The 14,573-nt window shown below is 33.3% G+C and overlaps 1 protein-coding gene across 6 annotated transcripts in view; it reads left to right on the top strand.

Annotated features, from left to right (window-relative positions):
• The window catches only part of LOC145975090 (lachesin), a 160,175-nt gene that overhangs the window by 94,998 nt on the left and 50,604 nt on the right, over positions 1-14,573 (top strand). The gene's annotated exons all lie outside the window — the stretch shown is intronic.

The raw sequence follows: 14,573 nt of genomic DNA, 5'->3' as shown, positions 1-14,573 counted from the left end.
TTACGAGAAGTTTTTATGTTATTATTTAAATAATTGTCTAAATTATTATTCCAATATTCTAATATAATTACTCTTGTATATATAATGAAATTATCTATAATCTATTTTATTTTATCCAATTTTATCTTTAATATCGGAATTTGTTTCTGCGACCAACTCCAAACGAATTGCCGGTTATACGATTCGCGATGAGGTACCGAAAGCAATAGAACTAATTCAAGAGCTGCTTTTTCGCGCAATTGTCTGCCTAATCCGGAATTAAATAACGGAGCGTTGAATTAGCCTGATCCTTTTAAAGTCAGATTGATGAAAGACACGAGCAGAATTAAACAGCCTCTCGCTCAAGTGCTCCTGAAACATGCGACGGGAATAAAATACTGTGGACTCGCGGATTGAATGTTCAATGTTCAATTCTCCATCTCGCTTTGTCTTTAATTCTCAAAGATATGCTTACATTTTAACGTTTACATTACGATAGTGATAGCTATGCTTCTATCTTTTTCTCTCTTTCTCTCATTTTTTAAATATTTGTTATTTAATAAAAAATGAGATTTATGTTTTATCTCTCAGTAAGTAAAATTTATTTTAATTGGTTATTTGCTATCTAAATAAAATTATCATATCAGGATACTTTTCACATGCATTTTTGATGATAAGTAAAATTGCAGATATTAACTTAATTTTTTTCATTTTTAAGTTTTTACATTTTATTCATTTTTTAGAATCCAGATAATTCTATAATTAAGTAGAAATCTAATAATATATGGCAGAATCTTTTTACTGCATTGATAGATATTATTCATTTTTAATTTTTTTTTCTATTCTATTCAATCGTAATTATATAGGTTGCGCATATAATTACATAAGATAAAGTGTGTTCCATTGCATTTGGCAAAAGAAACTTTCTCTTGTAGCCAAACAAATAGGACGAAAAACTATGATGCTATAAACATGTAACTTCACTTAACCGGGAATATCAATCAATTTTAACAATGATGAATGTTATTTGAGTCGCTACATATATATACGAAATATATATACAAAAATCTTTTCGCACAAATTGATTGCAATTATAAAATTTTCAAAAAATCAGACATAAAAATTAATTTTGTCTAATATTTAACATTTTTTGGTGGTAAACGAAGTTTAATAGGTTTCTACCATCTCATTTTTGAAAGTATCTTTATTTAAAAAAGTGTCATATCTACTTATTAAAAAAATATCATAATTATTAATTATTGAAAAACAGAAGCATCCTTATAGTTACCATAAATGTTTCTGGTTTTATAGTTCCTCTCTAAATTGCATGTATTTGAACTGAAGCTATCAACTTAATGATCGCAGCACTCGAAGTGAAATACAAAATATAATAAACAGCATGGCCTAGACTGTTCGCGAACTTTGCGAGAAAAAGTTGTGAGACCTTAAGGCTCTTATCGGGCGCTAAGGAATATCAAGCTTTTTGCTAAGCTTCCCCCCGCTTTTATCACGAGTTATAAACTTTCGCTTGAGAAGGCGACGCTGTAGCGGAATCATTTCACCCCTGTGTGTAATAGATCGCTATAACTGTCTTAAAGAAATCTTGTGTACTCAGAAAAATATTTTTTTTTCGCTAATACTGATGGTAAAAACAGAATTTAAATGTCTTGTTAACATGATTTTTAATAAGTAATTCTTTTAACGATTAATATAAAAAAAACCATTGTTATAAAAATTATAAATTAAAAAGAAATATAATATATGTCTAAACAAATTATATTATTATTATTACATTATTATTATTACATTATTATTACATTTTCTGTAAAGTCAGGCATAAGATTTACATCAGTGTAAAAAATTTATATTTTTATTCCAGAACTTTTAATACAATGGAAAATCCATAAATATATAATAAATAATGTAATTAATGTTATGTGTGTGTATGTGTGTTTATCGATAAAAGTTTATTCACTTTAAAAAAATATTATATTCTCTATCCAATTATTTTTTAAAACATTATGCTTAAAATATTATTTCTTGAAATATAAAATTTGAAAAAAAAATAAAACGTAACATTTAACTCGATAATCGAGTTTAGCGAGAATCTTTCGATCTTTTCATCTTACGTGTGATATAATGATGAACAATGATGAGTAATATAAAAGTAGTCGAAGGAGATATTACCGGCTGTTACGATCTCTATTTATCTCTGCAAGTAATTTCAGAGAATCTACACGCGTAGCACAAGGCGTGCATTTTCAGTTTATGTATCGAAGTCGGTAAAATATAACTTACAGCTTTTATAAAGCATTCACCATAAATCTTTGAGAAATTTTTCACCACCTGCAATACTGCGTGATGTTATGTATATTTTATGTGAATCATAATAATGTGCGCATACGCATAATTTGCACATAAGAATTAGCGAAAAGATATAAAAAATGAATAAAAATTAGCAATGCACAGAATTAATATTAGTGATGAACAATACCAATATTAGAAATTGTAATTAATATATTTTCATAAGGGAAGAAATAAACGCTTAACTTTTTTCCGTGAAATTTTTATAGCGCATATTTATAGTTAAAAAAAATAAAACCATCAGCTCAATAAAATTCAGATTTATATCTACATCTTTTCAATAAAAAATGGTAATATTTTATTTCTCCTGTGTAGCAGTCAAATATTAAGAATTTCACGTAATCTTACTTTATCTAAAAAAATAAATACATTAAAGATCTTTCATTACATAATCAATAATAAATAATAAAGTCAATCAATGATAGATCTGAATATTTTATATAATATATGAATATTGTAAAATAATATATGAATATTATATTAAAATATAGGAAAGCTATTAAATAAATTAAATAGTTATTAAATAGTTAATCGTGCCATATAAATAATTCTACTATTCGTCTATTTAAAATTTTCGACATTTTCTTATTTAAAGATTTTAAGATATCAAAAAATTATGTTATCTTTGTTATTTAAAGAATTTTAAAGATTTTAACATTTTAAAATCTTAAAAATTTTTTTATTATTATTATAATGGGAAATAAGGATTTCTGTTATTCTTTTAGGTCGTCATTGTTATACGATGTATGGCCTTAAAGGCGCGGGCAAGATTAAGAGAGAGTACGTTCTATGATGAAAAATTGTTAAATTCTCTATAGTTTATAGTCGGCAGGAATGTATATTTGCATAATCTCTATAAATGTAAAACGATTGTTGGGCTCACAATTCACGCCATTTTATGATGAGAAATGGTCGTAATATATTTTTTCCGATGATAGAGTAGTCCTGCAGATATTGCAGTTTCGACGAGACTTGTTTTTACAAACGCGCACTTCCTCCTTGTTTAAGTATGATAAGTAGAATTAATCAGCTTAATTATACGTTAGAAAAATTTCAACGTAATTCAGTGGTTTGCTCATATTTTAATATCTATTTAAATATAATTTCTACGTGCAAACATTTACATAGCAAATATAATAATGTATAAGAGATAATATAAAATATTTTATTTTAAAAAATTAGATCTAATATAATCAAATTTGTATAAATATATATTGAAAAAGCTTTCGCGCACAAGAACTACTTAAGCTCTTATATATAATTGTTACATCAATTATATAAAGCATTTAAGCAGCTTCATATATATAATTTATGTAACAATTTAAATAATAAATTTTTTTTAAGATTAAAATGGAAGGATTAGAGGACTGCTACAAAAATATAAAAAATTGTGTCGAATAGAGATGACTTATATCAGTATTTTTTACACATTTCATACACATTCAAGTATAAAATTTATTTCCTAAAAGAGCAATCTTTTCCCAAAACTCTTGAAATAATTTTTTCTAAATTTCCAATTATATAAGTCGTACGATTATATTGACATTATTAAAAGGCACTTTTGCAACTAAAATGGGAACGTTGGGTTGTGCGTATCGTTGCCATAGGTAAGGAATTCTTTGAAGATTTATAGAGAAAAAGAGAAAGGGAGAGAGAAAGATAGGGGAGCTCTTTTCTTTCTCTCTCTTTCTCTGTGCTCTGACTTCGACGTGAGGCAAATCTATAGAGGCGCATCGGTGCCGGCGACGGTACGGGGGCAACGAGAACTTAAGGAAGGGAATATACCTGACATGCCAGAATATATCGTCGGCTAGATCTCTCACCCTGTACTCTGATTTATTTTACGCCGGCGAGAGCGGCAGCACCCGCCTACAATTTCGAAAAGTCAGCAGAGTACCGCGTGTCGTGTGTACACCGCGTGTACGGGATTTCAGAAATTTAAGAGTCTTCAGGCTCGTCTGCTCGCTCCAGTTCTCCCATTGATCGTTGTCCTACAAATGAATGTGTCTTGTTCAGGAATCTAAGCCATCTTTTTATTAGATTTGACATGTAAAAAGAAGATTCAATAAAATTGTACAATATGGCCAAGTTTATATTTAATTTTTGCTTTATAGTATTAAAAACTGCTAATTACATTCATGCGCTTTTCTATTTAACATTTTATTTTCTAAAATTGCATTGTATAAGAATATATATTCTATATAAAATTTATAAAATATATTAGATTTTAAAAGAGTATCTCACATCGTCATATTATATTCAATTTATAAAAATTTTGTTAATTTTTATTTTTATTTCAGAAAGATTCTAAATTAAAAAAAAACAAAATTTGTTATATTTACTTTAAAAAACTATTACTTTTTATTAGTCTATTTAATATGTTAAATATCTTTTGCAATAAAAATTAAAATTATAAAATAAATATAAAAATATAATATGTATATAAATGTATTTTTTTCATTTCTAAAAATTATTATAGAAGTTTTAGATATCTCTATCTCTCTTTTTCTTTCTCTAAAAAATACGTTTCAATATATTACTTAAATACAGAAAAGTTCATTTACTATTAAATTATATAAATTATTTATTTTGAAAGATTGGTATAGAGTCACAATTTTAAAACGTTGGATATTAATGAGACTGTGTCTCGTATTTTTAGCTCAAATACAATAGCTAACGGAAAAATTAACGAAATAAAAGCACTTTAATAAATTGAAAAATTAGGTAACATCAAATCTGATATTTTACATCGATTCTGCAATACAGAATTCAGAAAAAATTCATGAATTGGAAAGAAAAAGTGCAATATCTGCAATTTAATGTTTTCCACAGTTTTGTAGAAATTTGCATCTTGCATACTAGATGTTCTCGTTAGAAGCTCTTTCTGTCAAATTCTCTAAATCCATCACTATACCGTGTAAGGATTCGAATGTGTTACGACTTTATTCGTTTGGAATGACGAATATCATTCGAACTTCCATGAATTTTTATTTCATCTAGGGACGATAATTCCTCGTTGTGACCTTTCAGTACGATAAAAAATTCGAAAGCAATTAAAATGTTGTAATGTGAATATTTTCAATAGCGTATATTTTCTCATTTGAAAGTCATCCGCAAAATGATAACACAATTGTCGTACAAAATGTGACGGAAATTTAAATAAAATTTTGATTGTGTATATGTGCGTGCATATGTCGTATTTAAAATAAAAATGCTCAAGTAATCTTTATTAAATAATCAGTTTAGTTATATATGACATTAATTCTGCTTTTGTGTATTAAGTCATATATAAAAAAATAGATATTTATTTTAATATAAAAAATCAACTTCTTTTTTTGCTTTCAGAAAAATTTATATTGCATCTTATATAAAAATAAATTATAACATGACAATTTTAGTATTTCATTTTTCGTATTCATTTTTTATATAATTAATCCATTAACAAATGCTTTCTGCTTGAAATAATAGAAATATGCATTTAAATCTTTCACAAAAAGATCGTCCGTAGTTGCATAAGTCGCAAATCTGCGGAAGAACAAAAATCTACGTCATAACAGCTAAAATTTAATAACGCGTTTTAGCGAAACGCTTTCGTTTGTGATTGTCCTGTCTGTAATTGCGATTCAGTTAGTAAGCGAATTTTTTATCGTCGACCACCGCAGAAGTCGAATTTTACGCGGTGTACGACCGTCGTTAAACAACATCGAAATTTAATTAGGATTCAACGTCGACATTTCCGTTGTTAAGCTAAAAGACAAAAAATTACCTTCTAGATCCACCTCTAAGTGCACTCTGCGAAAAAATTTTAATTTCCTATGAGCTTTTATGACGTGAAAGAAGACAGATTAAGCGTTGAAATATAACACGAGCTTAAATTTAGAAATAGGACAATTTGAAAGCGGTCAATCGACATAACGACTTACGGCTTGTCGAGAACAGCTCCTGTCGTTCGTTCCTCAACGAGGATCAATGATCCTCGAGGTTGAACACGGACCGTTTTAAACGAGAAGCTTAATTCGTGCTAATTTTCTCGGTGAAATATTTCAATGACATTGCCGGGCAACAGAGCTCGAATTTTTAGTAACTTTATACTCTTTCTAATAAAATTGACTTTAGTATTTAATATAATGATATATAATGTGCGAAAAAAATTATATTACTGAGAGAAAGTCATTTTTCTTGAAACATAATTTTATATTAGCTGTTTCTATTTTCCAACTATTTATTTCTTCATAAAAAAGTTATTTTCTCTTTCGCTTACATGGTAATTTTCATCATATCTTATATTTTGTTATAGTATATTCATATCTTGCAATTCATTTTTAAATCTAAACAATACCGCTCGAAATGTGCTTTCGGTATATTGTTCAAGGAACAAAAAAGGAAAACTAAAAAGGAGAGCTGAAGGTGCAATAGGATGCCTCTCTATAGCGACGATATATTTCTTGAATTATAAGGATGCGGTACGGAAGCGTGAAGAAGGTGGCGAGTCTACCACGAACAGCCGACACGTGTGTGAAAGAAGAGGGCGGGAGGTCTTGAAAACTTTCCGAGATCGAACACGACTTCTTCGAGAAGCGAAGCCCTGCTCCATTATGGGACTACGAGCCTTCTTTTCCTCCTTTTCCCTCCCGTTTGTTTTTGCGATATATCCGTCGTGAATTTCGCCCTCCTCTCTACCTTACACTTCTGATCCCAAAATTTCACTGAGAAAATATCGCCCTAAAATTTATCAGGAAATCGTGAGGCGCGATGCGTTGTTTCGCGATTAGACTTTCGCTCAATCTTCCAAACGAAAGGCCATTACATTTTTCTCGAGCGAGTTTAAACGAAAAGTTTCTGTAATTTTGTATACCGCATTAATCAATCAATCATTATACTCGGAATATAATAATATTCCGAACTCCCGAGAAGAGAGGGAGGAGAGCGGAAAAGGGAGCCGGGGATCATTAGTCAGAAACGTCAAAGACAAGGCGACTGTTCCATGGATAGAACGCGGTACGGCCCTTTGTACGATTTATTTTCAACAATGGGAGTTATTATTCCGCGGACATTAAAGCCACATTTTCCAGTCGCGCGCGTTTTTACGCTTTTAAATGGCAAATTCGGACAACGGACGTAGTGCGTCATGTTATAAAGACGTAGCTAGAAATTCATTTTGGCCAATGTAAAAGTTTTGTTTCGACGATGCGCTAAATACATTTACATATCCATTTATTATGCTATATTTATTTACTTATTATTATTATACAACTCACATTTAGCATAGTGCACTTAAATCCATATCTTAATTTAAAAGTTTAAATTACTCTTAATGTAATTATTTCAACTATTTTGGAGTCGTACATTTCTACAACTAAAATGTTGAAAAGACAATAGAATTATATCCAGTTGAAAGCGGAGATTTGATTTAAATAATAACTATAAACATTGCAATCGTTATTTTTGAACTAAGATCAATTTAGAAATGTTAAAATGAGCGTCATGAATCCTTTAGGATCTTACATGAATCCGTCATGTTAATGAAAGAGGAACATTACGGCAGGATGCTGTCGAGCACATTCACATTTGCATAGAACAATCGATAAAGTCTTTTTCTTACAGGGAGCGCAAGTACGCGATTGTAATTCGGGGATTTAAATGCAAAGTAATGAATGCTGGCAAAACATATGTATGTACGAGCACTGCGTGCGCGTGTATAAACATATTTAAAACTATAATATCGAACTGCTTTGCATCGGGAAGAGTGATTTTGCATATTATTTAATCGCTCAATTACAAATTCCCGACGCACGATTCATCGTAAAATACAAGGCTCTCTCTCGAAACGTAAATTTTCCATATTTCCGTATCGCTCGTAGTTTCAATAAATGCGAATTCGAGAATGAAAGATCCGGTAAACATAAAGGGCCACGTACAGACATCGTACAAAGTAATATCTGTTACTATCAAGATATCAAAGATTGCCAATATCAGGATAAGCGATATCATATGGATTTAGATGGAGTTTCGCGAGTCGTATTTTCCTGACGTTTCTTTTGCCCGGCCGACGACTTTATGACTCTTTGCACTTTCGCGACGTACTAACGTCGACGACGATGCCATTAAACGGGATGACCGCGCTTTACCGCGCTAAAATTGTAGCGCGATGCAGCTGATGCTGTACAAGTGAACACGTTTCATGCCAGCCGAGAAGATATTTATCGGCAACCGGACTCCGGTTTTTCTTCATCCCTTTACCTATTTTGTTTATCTCGAAAAGAGATACGGTACCATATATTTTCAACAATGCATCTTCTCGCACAATTTTTCACTTAGAAAAAAAGATACGCTCAGTATTCATAAAAAAATCTCAATCTTTTTATCTTTTTATCTCCAGATAAAATCGAATACGAGTAGCAAAGAGCGCGACTCTTGAAACTGCTCTACCTACTATATATTTTGGACTCGCAGTTTGTTATATCTGTCCGGATTTGACTCGAAGGGCTAATCTTCACTTACAAGCCGGGGCGATTATCCGCAACGAGTTATCGCAGCGACGCTGCTGGTCGTTGCTGCCGTGGCAGAAAACGCGGGGAGAAGATAAAAACTGGGAGAATCATCGGGATCGCGTGCGGAATCTCCGTTTATTGTGCGTGCCACCAAGTGCTCAAAAGCGTTTTCCAGAGGAGCGGGAAACGCGAGTGAGAGAGAGAGAGGAGACAGGGAGAGGGTGGCGGGAAACCATTGGGACTCATCGTCGGTACTGGCGAACTTGAAGACACGAGGGGATTATATCCCGCCTATCCTTTATCAACGCCAAGAACGTCTACTGCTATGATACCTAGTCCTTTCCTTGTAATATCGCGGGCGATAGTCGTTGCTCTTTTTATCATGGCCCTTCGCTACAGCAGCGGAGGTCGAAACGAGCCGCTCGCCCCCTCTCGAAAGCAGTAACTGATAATAGGAGCCAAAGGAGGAGGGCTCCTATCATCGTCATATTCATTCTTCCCGAATCTTCATTCATCTTTCCCCGCCTCGGGTAGAAGCCAGACACGTTGCGATGACTTTATGACCCGAACGCAGGGGGATGCATAAGATAACATTTAATTCCCTAGAGATAAAAGAGGATAATACTCGGCTACTGCATAGAAATATTATGTTCGCATAAAACTTTTCTACAAAATATTGAGAATTTGTATAACAAGATATAAGATATGTACAAATATTATATTATGCAAGAAAAACAAGAGATATATTCTTTTACTTGTCTGAGAAAAGTAAATGAATTATGAAACGAATAAATAACGAATCAATTTCTTTTTTAAATTATTCTCAAATTTAATTTTATATATAATTATAAAATTAAAATTTATATAATGTTTAAAAAATAATATGTATATCTGCAAAATTATATTTTTTAAGAATGGAAAATTTTTTCTTTGCTTTAAAGGCAACTTTAAAATGTTTAATTATATAAAAAGAGGATCGCAAGAGTGGCAATTAGTAGCGATTTCAAACAAACTATAGGTTCTCTCAGATTAATTCTTGGAGCACAAACAGGTTAATTAATTACTTTTGACGGAGCTGAGTTTGATCGCTGTTTATTCACGGTCTGTTAAGTAAAATGGTAGGTTCGCATAGCTGTTTCCCATTCTCTCGCAAAAGAATCGAATTAAGAAACATTCTTGCTCCATTGCAATTTTCCGCGTTGTATATTGAATCGGAAGAGAGATTCACGGAAAATGAAAGATCTTCCCGGAACAGACTTCGTTAAAACGAATGCACTTGTTCGACAGATACTTTTCTTCATTAGAAAAAGAAAACTTTCTGTCGGGGGAGCGACAACAGAAACGATTTCTTTTCCCGCCGTTTACGACGGCATCGAAAGGGCTTACGGACAAATTGCGATCACAAAGCTCTACGCGATACGCGGACGAGATGGCGATCAAATTACTCCATCGCTCGGATTACTTAGTCACATGACAAAACGCGGTCAGAGCTTACAAAATTCCGATCGATCCTTTGCTGCAAAGGGAGATTCGAAATCTTGTGCTCATTCTACGAATATTATCTTTTTATCTTATCGTATTATCTGATGCTATGATTTTACAAATATTTTATATTTTTTATGCTAATTATCAATCTAAGTAACATTATCAAAAGTAGAATATTATTTGCTGAAAAAATAAATTTTATCTCTTCTCTTTTTACTTCCTCTCTCTCTTTCATCAATTTAAATTTAAATTGTTCAATTACCTTTCATGATATGACACGTTCCAATGGATATTTTTTTTTCATCTTTTTCTTTATTTGCATGTATGCTAAATTTGGAGTCCTCAAAAAACCGTAAATGTAAGAGTTTTAACGCATATAAACGGGCTTTAATACATTCCATTGATTAACATTCGATGATTGTTACCACTGAACACCGCACTTGTATTGACACTTTTCAATAATAACTATTAACAACTACACTATCCGCAAAAAATTGAAAAAATGAAAAAAAAAACATTTTTTTTGTAGGAAAAAATAGAATATCCTAAAATATCAAATTATTTAAATTTGATCCAGCGACCTCTCTTTCGTATCGCCAGTTCTTCGTCGCCAATCATGTTTACGAATGGTTATGTAAATGGACATTCATGCAAAACCAGATAGAGCGGTAATGAATTCTAAACGTACGGATGATCATTGATGAATGTGCGGAGAATGTCGGCCCCGCGACAACTTTTTCAAATGAACACAAAATATGGCCCGATAATATCAGCGTACCGGAAATTTCATTTCACATTCGACAAGGATGAAATTTGAATGCAGATTAGTTTCTTGCACAAGTGCACGCTCTGCTCCAGCAGCAACAGGCAAGAATTACAATCGCCATAATGCACGCGTTGTAAAAACCATTTGCTCATATCCGTATATACATACATGGTCGTGTTCTATATCGCGTCACGTTTACATGCGTAGATTGCATTAAAAGCGACGCGATGCGCGCGCCAGCAATTTTTTTTTTTATATATATATTATGATGCATGTGCAGCCGGCACTTGTCGGAAATAATTCAATTTCTGTGTAATAAAGTTCCCGTGCGAAAGACCATTTTGCGGTATCGCATAAGGGCGTCAACTAGCCTCGCGCCAGACGCTTATGGATAATTAGATGAAAAGATAATCAGGTAGAGTCCGAATATTTATCGCGACAAGATGTTCTTTACCACGAATTGCAACGGAGATGCTTTCGAATTATGGATGCATTTATCATGCGACTGCGGCATGATTTAATTTCCAGCTATGTGCATCTAAAAGTTTTGCAATTAGGAAGATCTGAATTTTATGCGTTTAAATGAACTCATTAGAAGAAAACTTTGGCTAGACCCGGAGAATTTTAGATTAAATTTGAAATTGTTATATATCGTGAAATATTCATAACGTATAATAATCTTATGCCATTGTCTTCAGCTCCTGTTTGTTTCTCATAATTTTATAGCAAACATAACGTTTATGTGTTAGAAATAAACATACGCTTCTAAGAATATTCCGATTGACAGGATATTAACCATTGTATTAAATCTGTTCTATGTATTTACGTACAATATACGGTCATAATAAAAAATTTTTTAAATTACGTGACGGGACGGCTTGTTTCTTCCGTTAGGAAGATGATAATAATCGCGGAGTTTGCTTGCGAAATTGTCACGTACTTGCTCGATAAATGTTACAATAGCTTTGCTGTAAATTACCGAACTCAGGTGTACACGATTCGGCTTAGCTTCGCGCGTTTGACTAATCACGGACTGTAACCACTGCGAGGTTACTCTAATACTTCAGAGATCCCGAATAATTTGCGACTAGTCGAATATGTATCGGTCGTGTTCGTTACTGACTATTACCGCTACTATCAGCTGTTTCTCTCGCGAAATGTTCTCCTTGTTTACAAAGGGAATTAACGAGCATTTAAAGTTTAAAACGAGAAAAATATTATTTTTAACGATGTAATGAGATGATCGTAATACATGCAATCTTCATTCGAGATATTTTTAAACACATTTAACATTCCATGTAAATAACAAGTATTTTGTTATCACAATACCGACCTCGTTGAACAAAAGTGAGCCGAGGAACGAAAGGAGGACGAAAGAGTTTTCGACTGAAAATTTGCGCAGAATGCACAAAGACGCAACGTAAGACAAAGGGACGCGCCTTCTTGGTTTTGAATTGTCGTCCTAAACCCATGTAAAACAATATGCCTCGTCTCGAGCGCGACTGTCTATTCTGTTGCAGAAGAATCGTCTTGTATACGTCTAATTACTCGATAGTATTGTTTACGCGGGCTTCGTCGTTTGCCAGCCGCCTTTTCGTTGCCGGTCTCTTGTTAGTCGAAATCCAAACTCGATATTACTCCGTCCTGTGTATCGAGTAAACGACGGAATCCGCTTTGAATAAAGTCACGTCGCTCGTGGTATATGAGCATCGAGCAACGTTGGCTCCTCGCGACCGAGCTGTAACTGCGTGATATAAAATAGGGTAAGCCGCGGTTATTTCTATCGTCCAACGTAAGGACGGCACCGATAAATATTTCAATGTAAATTATTATTCTGCGAAAGAGAGCGAGGGGTTACTTCACCTCGCAAAATTTCACAAAATTTCTCTTTTTCCCTAATATATTTTATATTTCATAAATCTTGCGTATGTCAAGTTTTTCGAGGTCTCGCCGAGAATTACCGCCCTTTTGCCACAATTGCTTGTGGCTACCGGCACATTGAATGCTTGCACGTGTATTCGTAACGTGGCCGTGGGAGTTGCAAATTCCACGAGAAAGAGAGAGAAAGGGAGGAAGGGCGATTGGACATTTCGCCAACTTTGCACCGCGCCGGTGTCAAGTTTTATCGCCTCGCCTTTTCGCTCATCACATTCGAAACTTGTTGGTCGCACTGCTATTGCTCATTGCAGTCGAGCGGAAAAGCTTGCCCCGGTCTCGAACTTGATTCCGCTTCCTGTCGCGCGGACACGCGCCCACATGATGGATACACTTTGCTGCGTGTGCGGGAAGGAGGAGGGAGGGGGGGGGCGATAAATGTACCTAACTTCCGCTGTTTTCCGTCGCAGAGTTGTCGCGGGCAAACTTTCGCCCGACGACTCCGCTTTGGAGCTCGACTTTGCGTTAGGATCTTTGTCACTTGCGAGGCAATCAAGCGCCTACACATCACGCGTTTGTATTTAAGAAAGTGGGAGAAAATAAAATTCAACATTATAGATTTTGACGTATTATTTATATCGTTATAATTGAAACTGTAAGCTGCTTAAATTAGAAAAAAATAATTATAATTATAATTATAATTACAATTATAATTTTCAAATACGATTATTTGAGGATGATTATTTAAAATAAATGTATGCATTACCATACGAGTAGAAATCGCTGTAATTGTGCATAAGCAATGATATCAAAGTTATTTAAATAATACACGGCATATGATATTATTTTGCATATGCGTTGCGACGTACGAATGAATCATGCTTAATTCAATTACATAATTCGTTCGGTCCTGAAAATGAAAGTAAATGGATGAGCGTCATCATTGTTATTGTAATTGTAACTGCAAGAAGATCGATATGAGTGTGTCACATCAATTTAATATTATGATTCGAAGTGTCTAACAAGTCTGCTAGCTTCGTAATGGAGTTATCAGTGTGCCGCTGCACAAGAGAAACTTACCTGATTGGCGTTTAACGCTCGCAACGCGCCAGCCTGATCGTCAAAGGCGATGTTATTGTCACGATAAATTTTCCTATGCACATATTTAAACTTGCAATTTTTACTTCAATGCGATTTAATTCAAGTCGCGTCTTACAATCCCATCGAAGCTATTTCAATCGATTAATCGTTGACATCAAGTTAGATAAATATTTCAAAAGCTTCCTTCAAACATTTGGAATGCTTGTCTAATAAGGACCTTTAGAAATCGAGAGATTTATAAATATAATTAAATACAATCGTTAAATAAATTGGATTAAATCAATTTTAATGTTAATATTAAATTCGCTTTTTGTTTTTTGTTTGCAGTGCAAGTTTATGGTTTTTTGTTTTTCTTCATTTCTTTCTTGATCTTTGATGCAATATCGTGGAAACGAATAAGTCCCCAATATAACCGAAAGTATGGCGGATGTGCGTTTTGATCTGTACGCAAAGTCTAGATGAAAGGATAAGAAATATCCCAGTGGAATATCGTCACAGACGCTGACACAACT

This window comes from Camponotus vicinus, unplaced genomic scaffold (assembly GCF_025532165.1).
Source record: "Camponotus vicinus isolate PSW18456_S1 unplaced genomic scaffold, iyCamVici1.0 SCAF_7, whole genome shotgun sequence".
Taxonomy (NCBI): Eukaryota; Metazoa; Arthropoda; class Insecta; order Hymenoptera; family Formicidae; genus Camponotus; species Camponotus vicinus.
The sequence above is the reverse complement of the archived record's forward strand: the minus strand, read 5'-3'. Positions and strand labels throughout refer to the sequence as shown.